Source organism: Bubalus kerabau, chromosome 6 (genome assembly GCF_029407905.1).
Source record: "Bubalus kerabau isolate K-KA32 ecotype Philippines breed swamp buffalo chromosome 6, PCC_UOA_SB_1v2, whole genome shotgun sequence".
NCBI lineage: Eukaryota > Metazoa > Chordata > Mammalia > Artiodactyla > Bovidae > Bubalus > Bubalus kerabau.
This window is the reverse complement of record NC_073629.1, coordinates 21913371-21929591: the sequence shown is the minus strand read 5'-3', so window position 1 is coordinate 21929591 and position 16221 is coordinate 21913371. Positions and strand designations below refer to the sequence as shown.

At 46.3% G+C, this 16221-nt stretch overlaps 1 long non-coding RNA gene and 2 other non-coding genes across 3 annotated transcripts; 1 reads left to right on the top strand and 2 right to left on the bottom strand.

Moving 5' to 3' along the window:
* On the bottom strand, positions 1–73 carry TRNAV-AAC (transfer RNA valine (anticodon AAC)). The gene has a single exon. It is a non-coding gene; the product is annotated as a tRNA-Val (tRNA).
* Positions 74–3280: 3207 nt separating this feature from the next.
* On the top strand, positions 3281–16197 carry LOC129656063 (uncharacterized). The gene is made up of 4 exons (XR_008716165.1): positions 3281–3369; positions 5788–6084; positions 8246–8605; positions 16068–16197. It is a non-coding gene; the product is annotated as an uncharacterized LOC129656063 (long non-coding RNA).
* TRNAV-AAC (transfer RNA valine (anticodon AAC)) lies at positions 6892–6964 on the bottom strand. The gene has a single exon. It is a non-coding gene; the product is annotated as a tRNA-Val (tRNA).
* Positions 16198–16221: the final 24 nt, after the last annotated feature.

Here is a 16221-nt window from a genome sequence, read left to right as displayed (position 1 = left end):
TGTTTCCGCCCGGTTTCCAACCGGGGACCTTTCGCGTGTTAGGCGAACGTGATAACCACTACACCACGGAAACCACATGGCTACTACCGCCTAGTGACATGCTCAAGAAATGCATGTTTGGACACAGCTGGCCTTCAAATTTTCAAAGGAAGAAGCCTCTGGAAGCCCAAGTGATCCCTCAAGTAAGGATCTGGGGTTCCTGAAAGGCCCTGACTTAGGGTTCCTCACCTCTCCCAGAGCGAGGTCCCTGTGGGCCCCCAGGCAGTTAGACCTCAGGATGCCCCAGCATCTGCTCTCCACTCCCACAACTCTTCTCCCAGGCCAAAATTTCAGGCTCCTCTGTGAACTGCAGCTGGTCAGTTACTCCTTCCGTTAGCGAGGTCCAGAGGCTTTCAGGACCTCGATAGTTGAAAAGCAAACATCAGGGTGATGCAAACCTTTGGGATTTGTCTTCCAAATAAAAAAAAGGAGTTGGAATGGAGGCCCCCAGGTGAGACCTGGGATCCCAAATATCTCTAAGGACCACAGATGTGGGAAAGGGGACAGCGTCAATGGATTATGCTTTCTGGGAAGGCCCCAGGGTTCCGAAAGAAACTCTGGGTCTTTCCCCTTCCACCCCTGTGGCAAGGGTGTTTTCCCACCTTACCTGATGCTCTGTTGGCTCAGACCGAACACACTTCTCTTTGACACCAGTCTTTCAGACCACACTTCCAACTTGTCAGAAAATCCTATTTTTCTTTGGTTAGTTACGCATTTTGAGGCACATAACGTTTTTCTTGGTCTGATTTCCTCCCTCAACTTTCCTCATAAAGGCCGGGAGATGGATTCAACTCGGGAGATGGATTCAACTCCTTGGAAACTTTAGGGTTTGAGTCTTTTAACCTCGAGTGTGTGGGGCTGGGCCGAGGTCGAGAACTCTCTTGGCCAGGTCGGTCAAGATTGGCCTCTCCGCGGCCTGTCCTCCAGGGTCGGGGGCAGGGCCGGGCCACCTCAGCATGGCCCCTGTCGCGGAGTCTAGAGCCCCACGCAGGCGTGGCGCCGCGGGAGAAGCTTCAGCCGGCAGCGTGGATTCAGTAGGCCGGGAGCCGGCAAGGCGCACCCGGGTGCACGCGGCGAATTTTGGTTCTCAGAGAGCCGGTGCCCTCCCGGCCCCCTGGTTCTGATCCCGCGGACAGTAACCTCCCGGCCAGAAGAGACCAGTAGGAGAAGAGCAGCATCTCCTTCAAGCCATGTCCACTCAGCATCCAACCATCCCACAATGGTCTTGAAGAGACACAGTGAGAAAGTGGTAATAGACTAGGGGAAAAGAAGAAATCCTTGGTGATTTCCTCATCGAAACACCTCATGAGAATGAAGTGGGAGCCTGCAGGGACCCAGTCCTCCTGGCGCTGCTGAAGGCCAGTCTAGTTCCCACCAGTTGCTGGAGCCAAAGCAGACAACCTTGGGCAGGTGACCAGTGAGTAAGCAGTCCTTCTTCCTCCCCAGCTGCATTGCACTTGAACTTGCAGCACTAGAACGCATCCCCTTGGCTTTTGATGGATTCTAAAGAAGTAACACCGGTTTCTTTCTTTTTTTCATAAATTTTTTTTCTCCAACTTTTTTGAGACATAGTTGACATAACACTGTGTGAGTTGAGCACGTTAATTGGATACAGTTATATATGGCAAAATGATTCCCACCAGAGCATTAACTGGCACCTCCATCCCATCACATAATTCTCATTTCTTTTTCGTGATGAGACCATGTATGATCCAGTCTCTTGCAGTTTTCAAGTGTACATATAATGAAGTGCTTTGACGAAGTTTACACCCAGGTAACTGACATCTTAAGATGTGATAAGAAATCCCTGGAAGTCTAGCGGTTAGAACTTGGTGCTTTCGCAGCTGTGGGCCAGGGTTTGTGGACCTAAGATCCCACAGTCTCTGTTCAGTCATACATGCTCAGTCATATCCAACTCTGTGGGACGCCATGGACTGTAGCCCACCAGGTTCCTCTCTTCATGGGATTTTCCAGGTAAGAATACTGCAGTGGGTTGCCTTTTTCTACTCCGACAACAGATAGGTTCCTTCTTAATGCACTTATTAAGGTCGGTAGTGGCTGGTAGCTAGATGGCACAGCATGCTTTGTTTGCTGATATGGCAGGCAACATTTATCATTCACATTCCTCCCCTCTCCCTTCTGATCTCATTTGTTTGGCTGCACCCATTGGCTTCCATGGGCAAGCAAGACCGGGAAATGCTGGTTGCCAGGGTCCGCCTCAAGCACACAGATCAGGGGCAAAAGCTAGACAGGAAACCAGGAACCAGGAACGGCAGAGAATATTTAGCCCAAATGTAATGAGCCCAACATTCAGGGGGCCTCCTATTAGTCCTGGTGCCACCACTTACCCTCCTTTTGACCTTGGATCAACTCCAATACGCTAGGCCAATTTTTGCAAGTGTCTTATGAAAGAAATAATAAGTACTTCATAAAGCTGTTGTGTAGATTAAATGAGATAATCAAATAACACAGCTGGCGCAGAAGGTGGCCAATATTAAGTATGTTCTGGGAGGAAACAATCAAAGATAAGCTGGCACTTCAGTCTTTTGTAACATTTGAATACATTTTTAAATATTTCAATAAGTTTTGTCATGATGAATGTAACATCTATTCACAAAATAAGTGTATATTAAAGAATAGAAAAATGAAAACGGAATTTATAAAACATATGCCCACAAAAGGGACTTGTTTATAGTAGCTTTGCTCATAATAGTCCCCAAATTGAAAAGCATTCAAATGTCCAGCACGAAGTGAATAGATATAATTGTGACATATTCACTCAAAGGAATACTGCTACTGCTGCTGCTAAGTCGCTTCAGTCATGTCTGACTCTGTGCGACCCCATAGACAGCAGCCCACCAGGCTCCACTGTCCCTGGGATTCTCCAGGCAAGAACACTAGAGTGGGTTGCCATTTCCTTCTCCGATGCATGAAAGTGAAAAGTGAAAAGTGGAGTCGCTCAGTCGTGTCCGACTCTTAGCGACCCCATGGACTGCAGCCCACCAGGCTCCTCCATCCATGGGATTTTCCAGGCAAGAGTACTGGAGTGGGGTGTCATTGCAAAGGAATACTACTCTTCAATAAAATGAAACACATTCCTGATACATGGCAACGATATGGATTAAAACATCATCCTGAGTGATGAAAAGAGTTCATACTCTGTGGAGCCACCTATGGGAATTACTCGATGAGACAAACTAATCCCTAGTGACAAGAACTAGATCACTGAGCACCTGGGACAGGGAGTGGAAGGGGGATTGACGGCAAAGAGGCTCAAGAGGATAGTTTGGAGTGCTGGAGATGTTCTTGAACTGGATAGTGCTTCCACGGGTACGTTCAGTTGTCAAAAGTCATCAGACTTGAAATGGATAGATTGTATTATTTTAAAATTAATTCTTAAGAAATTTGATTTTTTAAAAATAATGAGAAGAATCCTTCCACATTTTAATAACTTAATTCAATGACACTCATTATTATTATTAGCATTAGAGGGTTCTTTTAGAAACGTATGTCTCTTAAGGTAAACAATTTGATTGAAAGTTCAACAGTTTCTTCATTTTTGTGTTTTTTCATTAAATTTATACACTAGTAAATTGAAATACTTTCAAGTTGGAATAGATTCTATAAGAGCTCAATCATATAAAAGCATATATATATATTTTTTCTCTTGGTTGGTATACCTAAATGACTGCATTATCATTCACTTACATTAACAGAAGTTACTTTTGAATTTAAGATGTTTCAAAATTTTACATATTTGTATGTTCTGTGTCCTTTTAATTTTTTAAAATAACACATATAGAGCTTAGGGGCTTCCCAAGTGATACTAACAGTAAAGAACCCATCTGCCAATGCAAGAGGCACAAGAGATGTGGGGTCCATCCCTGGTTCAGGAAGATTCCCCGGAGGAGGGCATGGCCACCCACTCCGTATTCTTACCTGGAATCCTCTCATGGTCAGAGGAGCCTGGGGGGCTACAGTCCATGCATCCCAAAGAGTCAGACAGGACTGAAATGATTTAGCATGAACCCATGCACTTCTGCTACTTAGAATAATGTAAAAATCGATTTGAAGGAAAATGTGCAAAGTTGTTAACAGCAGTCCATTCTAGGAGGTGGGACTATGGATGACTGCTTATTTTCTTCTTTAGATATAGTTAACATTTTTAAATTAAAAAAAAATGAATGACCTGGAAGTGAAAGAACAGAAGAGAGAACAGAAGAGCTATGGAAGAGGTATTGGAAATGTGAGAGGAAAGGATAAAAGGGAGGGAAAACCTAGTTTTTGCAGAAGTGTGTGTAAGTTGGGGATTCAAGGGGAGCAGCTCTTGGAATAAGAAAGGTGTTTGGGAGGCAAGTGGGTCATGAGGATACTGCAGTTTTATTCGTCTTACATGACTCCTCCTTGGTGTTTTGTCAAAGAAACATGCAGGCTTAAATCTCTTGCCAAACATTTTTACCATATGTGTTCCTCTTTGACTAGCACCATATCCTGTGTAGCCAGGCAGGCTCCAGTTCAAATTGCTGCTTTCAGATCCCACTCACTGATTGAGTGACTAGACAAGTTATTTAACCTTCCACGTCTCAGATTTCTCATGTGTGAAATGAGGATGATGATATGATAGAAGCCTGCTGAAAGGATAAAGTGAGTACACCCATGTAAAACTTGTAGACAGAGCCTCAGCACATGGCACTTTGCATGTCACCATTGAGTGTAAGGTCTTGCATTTTGGCACTGCACTGCATAAAGTCTGGGTGTGGTTTTCTTTTAAGTTAGTGATATCTTTCAGTGGCAGTGGAACTTTCAAGAGAGAGTGAAGGAATCCTGTGTGACCGGCAGTAACCTCCTGGGCTTGTGGGACCGGCCAGTTTACTAGTTCATCTGATCAGCTCATCAAAAGGGGAACAGTAGTCCAATTCTTTGCTTCAAAAATCCCCCAATTAAAAAAAAAATTAAAGTTTTACAGTGGAAAGCATTCCTATACATGACACAAGACCCAGAATTTTACATAACATATATATATATATTTATGACTACATAAACATTTAAAGTTAAAATACACGCAATGGACCTTACTATGTGTATATCTGTGTATATACAGCACACACACACACACACACACAGCATCAAGTTACACATACCTGGGAAGAGGAGTCCACTGCCCCCTTGTCAGGTTCCCACTCCCACTCCTCCACCAACACAACCACTTTCACTGACTGTTTAGCTATTGATCTCCTTATCTCGAAATCAATATTGATAGCCGCACTCAGATTTTCCAGTTTCCCACCCAGACCCTGAAGACCAGCCTGCAAACGGGAAAGTGAATTTGTGTGTTTCCTTGCCCACTAGTCATCTCCAAGGTAGCCCATAGGTCTTGCATTCACCTGCAAACCCATACAGCCCGCCTTGCCCCTCCTCATGGAACCAGCAAAGGAAACTGCCCGAACAAACATAAGGCCAGCAGCTTTGCGATTGGGGGTGAACCAGATTCCCGGACACCTCAGTAAAGCCTGGGAGCTGAGCCAGAGTCAGGCTCGGTGATCTCCCCATCCAGCAACTGCCCCGGCCACGATACCAGCCCGCTCCTCTCTCTTGCAGTCTCTTTCTCCCTCTGGCTCATTCTCTGTTCTCTCCTGCCCTTGGCCTTCCTCGGATCTATTCGCCCTCTTCACACCTTTCTTTTCCCGTCCTCAAAAGACAGCTAAAGCCTTACATTGTATGGATCACAACAAACTGATCTCTTTCCAGCTGCAGCCACACGCACCCCATCTACTAAACCGATGTCCAGAAGCGCAAATGGTCGGACGAAGGCGGAGCAAACCAGAAGCCATCAGCTTCTTTCTGGGGCCCCTCGGCTCAAGCTCGGGGCTTCTCTTGGGCGCTGACATCTGCAGCGGCGAGGACGCTCAGGAGACCTTCTGCCCTCGGAACCTCCCGGCTCCCCGACGGGAATGAACAGGCTCAGTGGACTCCATCTCTCAGGTTGTCCGAGGCTCCGAAGTGGAAACGCCGTTCTGCAAAACACAGGAGGCTCCTCCCAGTACCGTAAGAATGCTTGCTTTCTGTGGGAGTGAGGATGAAACTCTCTTCCCGACTTTGTGGCGCAATCGGTTAGCACGTTGGTCTTTAACCGCAAAGCTCCTGGTTTGAGCCCATCCAGGGACGTGTCTCACTCTTTTAGAATGTTAATGATGTATGATTGTTTCTAGTCTATGCATCCTCTCCCATGCTCCACTACTACCCTACTCCTCTGTGTCTTGTACACACACACACACACACACACACACACACAAGCACGTATGTCCAGGTTGTCTGTGATCCTCAGAGAGGATCTCTGGAGGAAAGCAGGTTGACTGGGAATCCTAGAATGCATCAAAGAGTGGGCTCATCTTCATCACCCTGTAAACGCCTTTTACCAATGAAATTTCCTCCATTGCTTATATACTCTCTATTTAACCTTTTCCATATACTTTCCCAATTAATTTGGTTCTATCCTTTTCCTCCTTTTTCTCTCCATTTTTCCTCCATTGTATCATAGAAAAAGCAAGAGAATTCCAGAAAGACATCTATTTCTGCTTCATTGACTCCTCTAAAGCCTTTGACTGCGTGAATCACAACAAAATATGGAAAATTCTTCAAGAGATGGGAATAGCAGACCACCTTACCTGCTTCCTGAAAAACCTGTATGCAGGTCAAGGAGAGATGAAAGTAGTCAGTCCTAAAGGAAATCAACCCTGAATATTCTTTGGGAGGACTGATGGGGAAGCTGAAGCTCCAAGCCTCACTCCAGGCGGCAGACCTCTATTTTCTGTTTAAAATATGAATCTAAAAGTTTGGGGGGGAAAGTGGAGTTGTTTCCGCCCGGTTTCGAACCGGGGACCTTTCGCGTGTTAGGCGAACGTGATAACCACTACACTACGGAAACCACACGGCCAGTTGTGTCTAGTGACATACCCAAGAATTGCATGACCTTCAAATTTTCAAAGGAAGAGGACTCTGGAAACACAGGCAATCCGTCAAGTAAGGGTCTTCAGTTCCTGAAAGGGCCTGGTTTAGGGTTCCTCGCCTCTTCCGGGGCAAGGTTCCTGTGTGCCAGCTTTGCGCCCAAGCACAGAGGTCGCCCCCCCCGACTCCCCAGTTCTCAGAAGCCTCAGGAGCGGAGGGAGTAAGGTGCGTCGGAGCCCCAGGTGGCCACACGTCCGTCAAGGTGGGCACAGCCCTTCCAGAGGCAGATCCGCGCCTTAGAGTCCCTTTTCATGGCGCCAGCGGAGACCGGGCTCGATGCTTGAAATCCCACTCGGGAAACAAAGGACCCGTCGTCCCCTCTGCCCCGCCTGACCCGTGCGCTCAACTCTCGCAGGCCTTTCACAGCAGCGCTTCTCCAGCACCGCCTGGCACCGGGGGTTCCTCAGGTTCCTGCGTCTGTGGCTGATTCTAGTCCTCTAGTTTCAGTCCAGACTTGCATCACGCTTTCATGTTTAGCAGGAACCGCGGCAAAGACTGAGGCTCGGGTCATTTGTTGAATTCCTTTGCCTAGCAGGCCCAGCATAAAGCCTCGGAGGAGCCAGGCACGGTCCACGCAGATCTGACCGTCTTCATTCCAAACTTGAGATTAATCTTGAAGGACGGCTTTGTTTTACATTTTACAATGTCTGAAACGCCTCTTGTTTTCCTTTCATAATTTTGCAGTTCAACAAGTCGTGGAGCGCGAATTTAACAGAGAGGTAAAGGCGGATTTTTGTTTTTTTGTCTTTGTTTTTTTTTCTTTCAGAAAGCAGGTGTCTTGAAGGGTTTTCCTATTTACCTCACAGCAGGCAGAGTTTCTTTTTGCTGAAAGGTTTTAATGCAATGGTGTCCGTGTGTCTGTCTGTCTCTGGTTTCCTTTAGGAGTAGAGCTTCTCACTTTGGGGAATGCATGTACCCTTATCTCCAGCAGTGGCTTTCCTCCTTTTCTCAGGGCGGCGTTGCTTTCGCGTCTGAGGTTCAGAGGCTCAGACCCCGAGGAAGGCGCAGGCCGCATGCGCACCGGCTCCCAGGCCGCAGGGCTCCTCCTGGTTCCGCGTGGACTCCGAGTGCGGTCGAGAGTGCGACCGCGCGACAGCACCCTCAATCGCCCTAGAGGCCTGAGTTGCCAAAGAGGCGGATTTGAAAATAGCTTTAGATCAGGGCGTTTCTTGAGATTTCGCCTTGCTTTCCTCCCCTGCAGGTCCTAGATTTCACCTCCCACGTCCAGACAGAGGAGCGGATTCATCGTTTTCTGTCGCGTCCAGCACGCTGACGTCCCACTGGGACGGGACGAGGGTGAGGTGGTCCTCTCCCCGTCAGGGTGGACGCATAGCGGACGCCCGAGGGACCACAGACACACGGCTCCCTGCAGCAGAAATGGTAGGCCCAGGGCTTCAGAGCCGGCGGGTGGAGCGCGCCAAGGGGACGGATCCATCTCCTGCCCCCGAAGATGTGACAAAGCACAACGACGGCCGCCCAACCCCTGGATCAGAGGCTCAGCCTCATCCAGGAACTGGACAAGGGAGGCTCCGCAGGTCGTGAGGGAAGACCTGGAATCCAGGTGTGGTGAGAGGTCAAGCTCTCTTTCTGAACCTGTTTCCTTGTGAAGCAGGGGCTACTTGGTTCTCAGCTGGTGATGGGCGGGTCCATCTACTCCCTGATCTTGACCTGATTTCGGGGCCTCCCCTGATAGCGGCTCGACGGCCGGCTGCTTTTCCTCCTGGATCAGCTCAATCCACAGAGCCTGACCCTCTTCATCATTGTGTCTTCGGCTGTAGAGTTGAATTCGTTCCCTTTTGTTCTCTGACTCAAATCAGATTGTCCCGCAGGTGTGCTGGGGTGAGGGAAAGCGAAGTGTCTTCACAAGGGATGAACTTCTTGGTTTTCAGAGAGATAATGGGTGTCACAGGTAGAGACGATGTAGGGCCCAGGTGAAAAGGTGAGGGGATATCAGGAGGTAAAAGTATCCTGCAGTCAGCTTTGTCCTGTGCCCTCTTGGATTCACTGACTGTGGCTTGTTCTACAAGGTGACTCAGAGCAGAGAAAGATGGGCTGGTTGTTGGCCCTATGGAGATTTCTGGTGGTAAGGAACTGTTCCCCAATTTCTTCAGTTCAGTAGGGATCCAAGGATGGCAACATGCCAGGCTTCCCTGTCTATCACCAAACCCTGGAGTTTGTTCAAATGCATGTGCATTGAGTCGGTGATGCCATCCAACCATCTCATCCTCAGCCACCCACTTCTCCTCTTGCCTTCAATCTTTCCCAGGAACAGGGACTTTTATACTGAGTCAGCTCTTCCCATCAGGTGTCCAAAATATTGGAGCTTCCACTTCAGCATCAGTCCTTCTGATGAATATTCAGGACTGATTTCCTTTAGGATGGACTGATTGGATCTTCTTTCAGTCCAAGTGGCTCTCGAGGGGCTTCTCCAACACCAGTTTAAAAGCATCAATTCTTTGGTACTCAGTTTCCTTTATAGTCCAACTTTCACATCCATACATGACTACTGGAAGAGCCATAGGTTTGATAAGGTGGAATTGTGTTGGCACAGTAATATATCTGCTTTTTAATATGCTGTCTAGGTTGGTCATAGCTTTTCTTCCAAGGAGCAAGCGTCTTTTAATTTCATGGCTGTGGTCCCCATCTACAGCGATTTTGGAGCTCAAGAAAATAAAGTCTCTCGCTGTTTCCATTGTTTCCCCATCTATTTGCCATGTCATGATGGGATCAGATGCCATGATCTTAGTTTTTTGAATGTTGACTATTAAGCCAGCTTTTTCACTCTCCTCTTTCACTTTCATCAAGAGGCTCTTTACTTCCTCTTTGCTTTCTGCCATAAACGTGGTGTCATCTGCATGTCTGAGGTTATTGATATTTCTTGCAGAAATATTGATTCCATCTTGTGTTTCACCCAGGCTGGCATTTCACGTGATGTACGTTGCATAGAAGTTAAATAAGCAGGGTGACAACACACAGTCTTGACATACTCCTTTCCTAATTTGGAACCAGTCCATTGTTTCATGTCTAACTGTTGCTTCTTGACCTGCATACAGATTTCTCAGGAGGCAGGTAGGGTGGTCTGGTGTTCTCATCTCTTGAAGAATTTTCCACAGTTTGTTGTGATCCACACAGTCAACGTCTGTGTGGTCATATAGCCAATAAAGCAGAAGTAGATGTTTTTCTGGAGCTCTCTTCCTTTTAATATGAACCAACGGATGTCGGCAATTTGATCTCTGGTTCCTCTGCCGTTTCAGAATCCACCTTGCACATCTGGATGTTCTCAGTTTGCATACTGTGAAAGCCTCACAGTGAGAATTTTGACCATTACTTTCCTAGCATGTGAGATGAGAACAATTGTGTAGCAGTTTGAACATTCTTTGGCATTGCCTTTCTTTGGGACTGGAATGAAAACTGACCTTTTCCAGTCCTGTGGCTGCTGCTGAGTTTTCTAAGTTTACGGGCATATTGAGTGCAGCATTTTAACAACCAGGCCCCCCTTTCCATCACAAGAGTTTTTTGAATGTTCTTCCCAATGGCCCATGAGTTATAAGTAGTCCAGTCTGTGTGGGAGATCGCTTACATACAATTACTTGTCCTGTGTGAGCACCAGGTTGTGTTCCATGATCGTTTTAAAACGTTCTTTCCTTGGCCTCAGGCACTTTCTTCATAAGGATACCCCGATCATTACTCTGCTGAGTACTTGAGGGAGCCCCTTTCATATCCCAGCATTCTCTCTCTCTCCCACTCTCTCTCATCACGGGACCTTTCTTCATGTTTCTTTTTTATTATTAACTGTTATTTGAGTATATCTGTTTTCCAGTGTGTTAATTATGATGTTGTGTTAATAGCACAGTGAATAGGCTATACATATATTCCCTCTCTTTTGGATTTCCTTCTCATTTAGGTAACACAGAGCATCCAGTAATTCCCTATGCCATACAACAGGTCTCATTTGTTATTTATTGTACCAGTTCAGCTCAGTTCAGTCACTCAGTTGTGTCTGAGTCTTTGGGACCCCATGAACTGTAGCACGCCAGGCCTCCCTGTCCATCACCAACTCCCGGAGTCCACCCAAACCTATGTACATTGAGTTGGTGATGCCATCCAACCATCTCATCCTCTGTTGTCCCCTTCTCCTCCTGCCCTCAATCTTTCCCAGCATCAGGGTCTTTTCAAATGAGTCAGCTCTTTGCATCAGGTGGCCAAAGTATTGGAGTTTCAGTTTCAACATCAGTTCTAATGAACACTCAGGACCGATGTCCTTTAGGATGGACTGGTTGTATCTCCTTGCTATCGAGGGGACTCTGGAGAGTCTTCTAAACACCACAGTTCAAAAGCATCAATTCTTCAGTGCTCAGCTTTCTTTTTAGTCCAAATCTCACATGCATACATGACCACTGGAAAAACCATAGCCTTGACTAGATGGACCTTTGTTGGCAAAGTAATATCTCTGCTTTTTAATATGCTGTCTAGGTTGGTCATAACTTTCCTTCCAAGGAGTAAGCGTCTTTTAAATTCATGCCTGCAGTCACCATCTGCAGTGATTTTGGAGCCCAGAAAAATAAAATCTGCCATGGTTTCCACTGTTTGCCCATCCACTATTTGCCATGAAGTAATGGGACCGGATGCCCTGATCTTCATTTTCTGAATATTGAGCTTTAAGGCAACATTTTCACTCTCTTCGTTCACTTTCAACAAGAGGCTCTTTAGTTCTTCTTCACTTTCTGCCATAAGTGTGGTGTCATACATAGCATCAATAGTGTATATAGGTAAACCCTAATTTCCCAATTCACCCAGCACCCCTTTCAGCCTTGATAGCCGTACCTTTGCTCTACATCTGCTTTGCAAATAAGAATCACTGGATCTTTGTCCTGTGAACTCTAGCTGCCTTGTTCTCCACCAACACTACCTGAAATCCTCCTCTTGGTGCCAAGCCTGGGAACTCACCGAAAGCAGGAAGCTGGGCCCAGGCAAGACTCACCTTGTTTGTTTGTCACCTCTCAGGGCTTGCTATCCTTTGCTGCCTGATGTCCAGTGTCTTAGAAATTAGTATTTCATGCTTTTTGTCTTTTTGTTCTTTGGGAGTGGGACAAAGAGGGAGAGTGAGCTTTAGGAAGGAGGGTTAATCTGATTTCTGTCACTTCACCTTTGCTAGAAACTGAAGGCATCTCTTTATGTTCTTAATTTTCCCTAAATAGATGTGCTAATTTATATTCCAATGTATTTTGCCGACTCAAGGAAAGAGTCTTTTTCTTCATGGTCTTGCCATCACAAGAAATTGTCAATACACCTGTCTGTTACTCTAACAAAGGAATTTGTGCCCTACTGACTCAACTTAGCGGGAGGTACAATGAAAAGGCAATGTGTACATTTCCAGAGACTGCACATATTCAGCAACCAAACTTCCAAGCTGATTGGAAAGTATTCTAATAATTGTAACTGTTTTCAGTGGTGACCAAGTCATTGAGTCCAGACAAGACCAGCCAGAATGACTCTGGAGAGCCTCTTCCAGAGCAGCTTATGGATTACAGGAGTTTAAAAAAAACAAAAACAAAAACGACTGGTCCCAGACATTTATCCTCTTCCCTTCATGAGTTGTATTTTGGCTTTGGTTGGATGCACACAATCTAATGAGGGGTCTCCCTCCGGTATGTGGGTGCATTTGCAAGCCTGAGACTGTCTCTGTATGATATCTCGGCAGTACGTGGCTACATCTGCAAAAATAATCTCATTTGAGACAAATTGTTGCAAGCTACAGAATCCTGCACCGATAATACATCTTGTGCAAACCTGGATCCTTAGAGTTCCTGGTTCACCCTCCACTGATTCCTCAGTTGAAGTTCATGAGGAAAGAAGAGCTCTTCAGATTTTCCATACTCAGTTGAGGATGTCTCTAGGTTCCAGGACATTTCTCTCTGCCCTTCTCTCTCCCTCTTGGAGTTTGTGTCCTTCTGTCCCTTATACTCTAGGCCTGTATGGATCTTACCCACATTCTGTCCTCTTCATCAGTTTTCCAAAACTGTGTATTAGGAGTTCTTAAGTCAGCAAACACTTACTAGGTGCTCACCAGGTACCAGGCCCTTCTCCTGGAAAACTGGTGTATCAGGAGCAAAGTCAAGGTGCCACTCCTTGGTGCATTGACACCAGGAGGCATCAAAAATAAGAATCTCACTCACACACACACACAGACAAATAAGAATCACAGCAGGAGAGCAGCCTGCCATGTTCTTCTCAGGTTCACCTGCCTGCCAGCATCTAAGGACACCGCAGTGACTAAAAAAAGAATTACCTAGCTCATGGGAAAATGTGTGACTTGAGATCTAGAAGGCAGGTAACTAAGAATCAGGAATTTTTATTTTTTTTTTTTAATAAAGGAGTACATCAGGTCAGCAACACATCCTTACTTAACTTAGAGAGTCCATGTGTTGTGCTCTTCTTCAAGTGATGTTATGGCTACGTTCAGGAACACCTCCTAAAGGTACCCACACATTCTCCTAAGGTGTTAAGCTAGAGCTCTTCTATATATAACCTATAAAAAAGTGGGCATTATTATTTCTACTTCAATTAGAAATTTTCCAGGTAAAGATTATACATTAATTCAACCAATTTGGTATCAAAGAACTTAAAGATAGATCTTAAAATTGCAATTTGAGCTGAGTCGTGTCTGATAAATGCTGCTTAGAATCACATATTCGATGATACCTAAAAACATTGACCCCAGATTGAAAGGGGAATAATTAAGTCATTATGATTTCTTAAATCAAAAGACTTAATCCTGATTTAAGATATTATATGGTATATTTAATTAACTGGAGCACATAATTTTAAATTTTATAAATAATAATAAGTCTGAAAGTAACCATGAGGTAGTTTTTAGACCAATATTATTAAACTAGTGTGGTGCATACTGAAAGTCATCTCTGGGAGCATGACAGGACAAACATTTTCTATGTAATTATACAGCAATTATTAGAATTTTCAAGAGTGTACAAGTATTCGAGATTCATCCTTATAATCAACTTGAATTTTATTCTTGTTTGTAGCATGGAGAGCACTAATTTATCTAAAGCTAAACCTTTTTATATTCCTGAGTTATATTTCAGCAAAACAAAGTTAAAAGGAAAAAAAAAAAGGAAAAGACCCACATGGTTGCTCTTCACTGAGACAGAAAAGGTGGTTCAGAACTCCCCTTGGAGAGAGGCAGAATGACATATGTGTGGGAAAGCAGGGTGCCTCTGTGCTTGAATTCAGACTGGACCAGGGACTGGGTCAAGGCCAGAACACAAGACTAAGCCTTATTGTCATAGGCCAGCTACCCAACCGACAGCACTCACACAGCAGTTCTGGGAAGCTTCTGAGAATATTCCACTCTTCCCCTTTGCAGCATTTCCCATCAGGTTCTCTCATCTTCCAACCACAGGGAAGGATTCTTCACCTCTGTGTCCTGAAAGAACACTTTATGCTCCCTGCAGGGCGCGGAAAGCCAGGCAAGAGCCAAGGGGGCAGCTGTACTGCCTAGATGGGTTTCTAGCAAAGGAGGGTGGAAATCCCAAGGACAGAGGAGCCTGGTGGGCTACAGTCCAAGGGGTCGAAAAGAGTTTTGGACAAGACTGGGCCAGTGAGCACGAGCAGCAGGCGGTTCCAACACTCAGACAGATCCAAAGTACACCTGAGTGCCCGCCAAAGCAACCCGCAGGAGGCCAGAGGGCAGAGGGCAGCCGGTGCAGCGGAGAGCGGAGGATGAAAGCCTAGACCGTCCTATGAGCACAGGGCATGAGTGGCCTTTACGTGAGAAATATCTGAATAAAACTCCATCTAGGCTATCCTTGCAAATATGCTCTCTATAGTGGCATTGGTGGTTCAGTGGTAGAATTCTCTCCTCCCACTCGGGAGACCCGGGTTCGTTCGATCCTGGCCAATGCATTGTTGTTGTGTTTGTTTTGAGCTTCGCTGGCCCATGGACAGAGGAATGCTACAGTCCAAGAGATGGCCAAAAGTCCAAGAGGACTGAGCGACTAACACACATATACCTTCTCTACATCCTAAAGAGAAGGGATTACAGGTTCCTGAAGGGCCAAGAGGGCCCTTTTCCGGACGGTACAACTGTTCCCTGGCCTTGGAAGACAGGTCTCACAGAAGTTAGCTTTGGGAGGGACGCCAAAGGAAAGGAACAATCCTGAGATATCGGCACGTTACTATCAAGAGATGTCATAACTCTTACCCAAAGAAAGAATGTGATGTTAACTGGGCACTTAGGTACAGGATATAGGATGTTCATATTCTTACAAACTTTGGTATCTTACAAAAGCTTTTGGTTTGGGATTTTAATGATTTTTGGAACTGAAGCCTCACATTCTCTTTGAGTGAAAAGTATGTTAAGTAAGACTCTGGGTTTACCACGCCAGGAGCAAAGAGTGGAGGCCAGAGCTGGCCAGCCCGGGCTGTTTACGGCATCTCAGCTCCAACAGCCAGCCTGAGGTCCAGGACCTTGAAGCCGGGACTCAGTGGCATTTAGAAACTCTGTGCAGAAATGTTCTGCACTGGACCTTTAAGCAAAATACAGTTCCCATCTGGGCAGGAAGACAGAGACTTGTGTGAGCAGGAAGAGAGAAACTTGTGTGAGTGCAGACGCTGAAAGAAAGAAAGTTTTCCCTGACCGGGAATCGAACCCGGCCGCGGCGGTGAAAGCGCCGAATCCTAGCCCCTAGATCATCATGGAGCTGCAGATAAATGGCTTATTTAGCTTCTCCAGGTGAAAGGTCGGTGGAAGATGACCCTTCAGAAACTCAGAAAGCGGGAAAGCCAATGTCGCCGCGGCCCAGGGCTGTGTGCAGCTGTGCAAGGCTCCCAGCCGTGCCCCCGCTGCTCATCGCCCTTCACGTCTCCTTTCCTGGGCGTCGCTTTTGCTCTGGGGCAAGGACACAAAGTAGCGGACTGGGTCCCTCCTGGTCTAGCTGTAGCGCTGTGTGCTGCCGAGCCCAGGTCTTGCTCTCCTTGAGAACCTCGGTTTTCTTTGTCGTCAGGCTCGGTGATGAGTGGCGGGTGATGAGCGGTTCCGTCCACCTCCAGATCTCTGACGCGGCTCCGGGGCCTCTGCTAGCGCTGAATAAAGAGACTTCCAGGTGGTCACCAAGTCTTCCTCCAGCTGCGTCCTCTGCATCACCCCGTGCCTTTCGC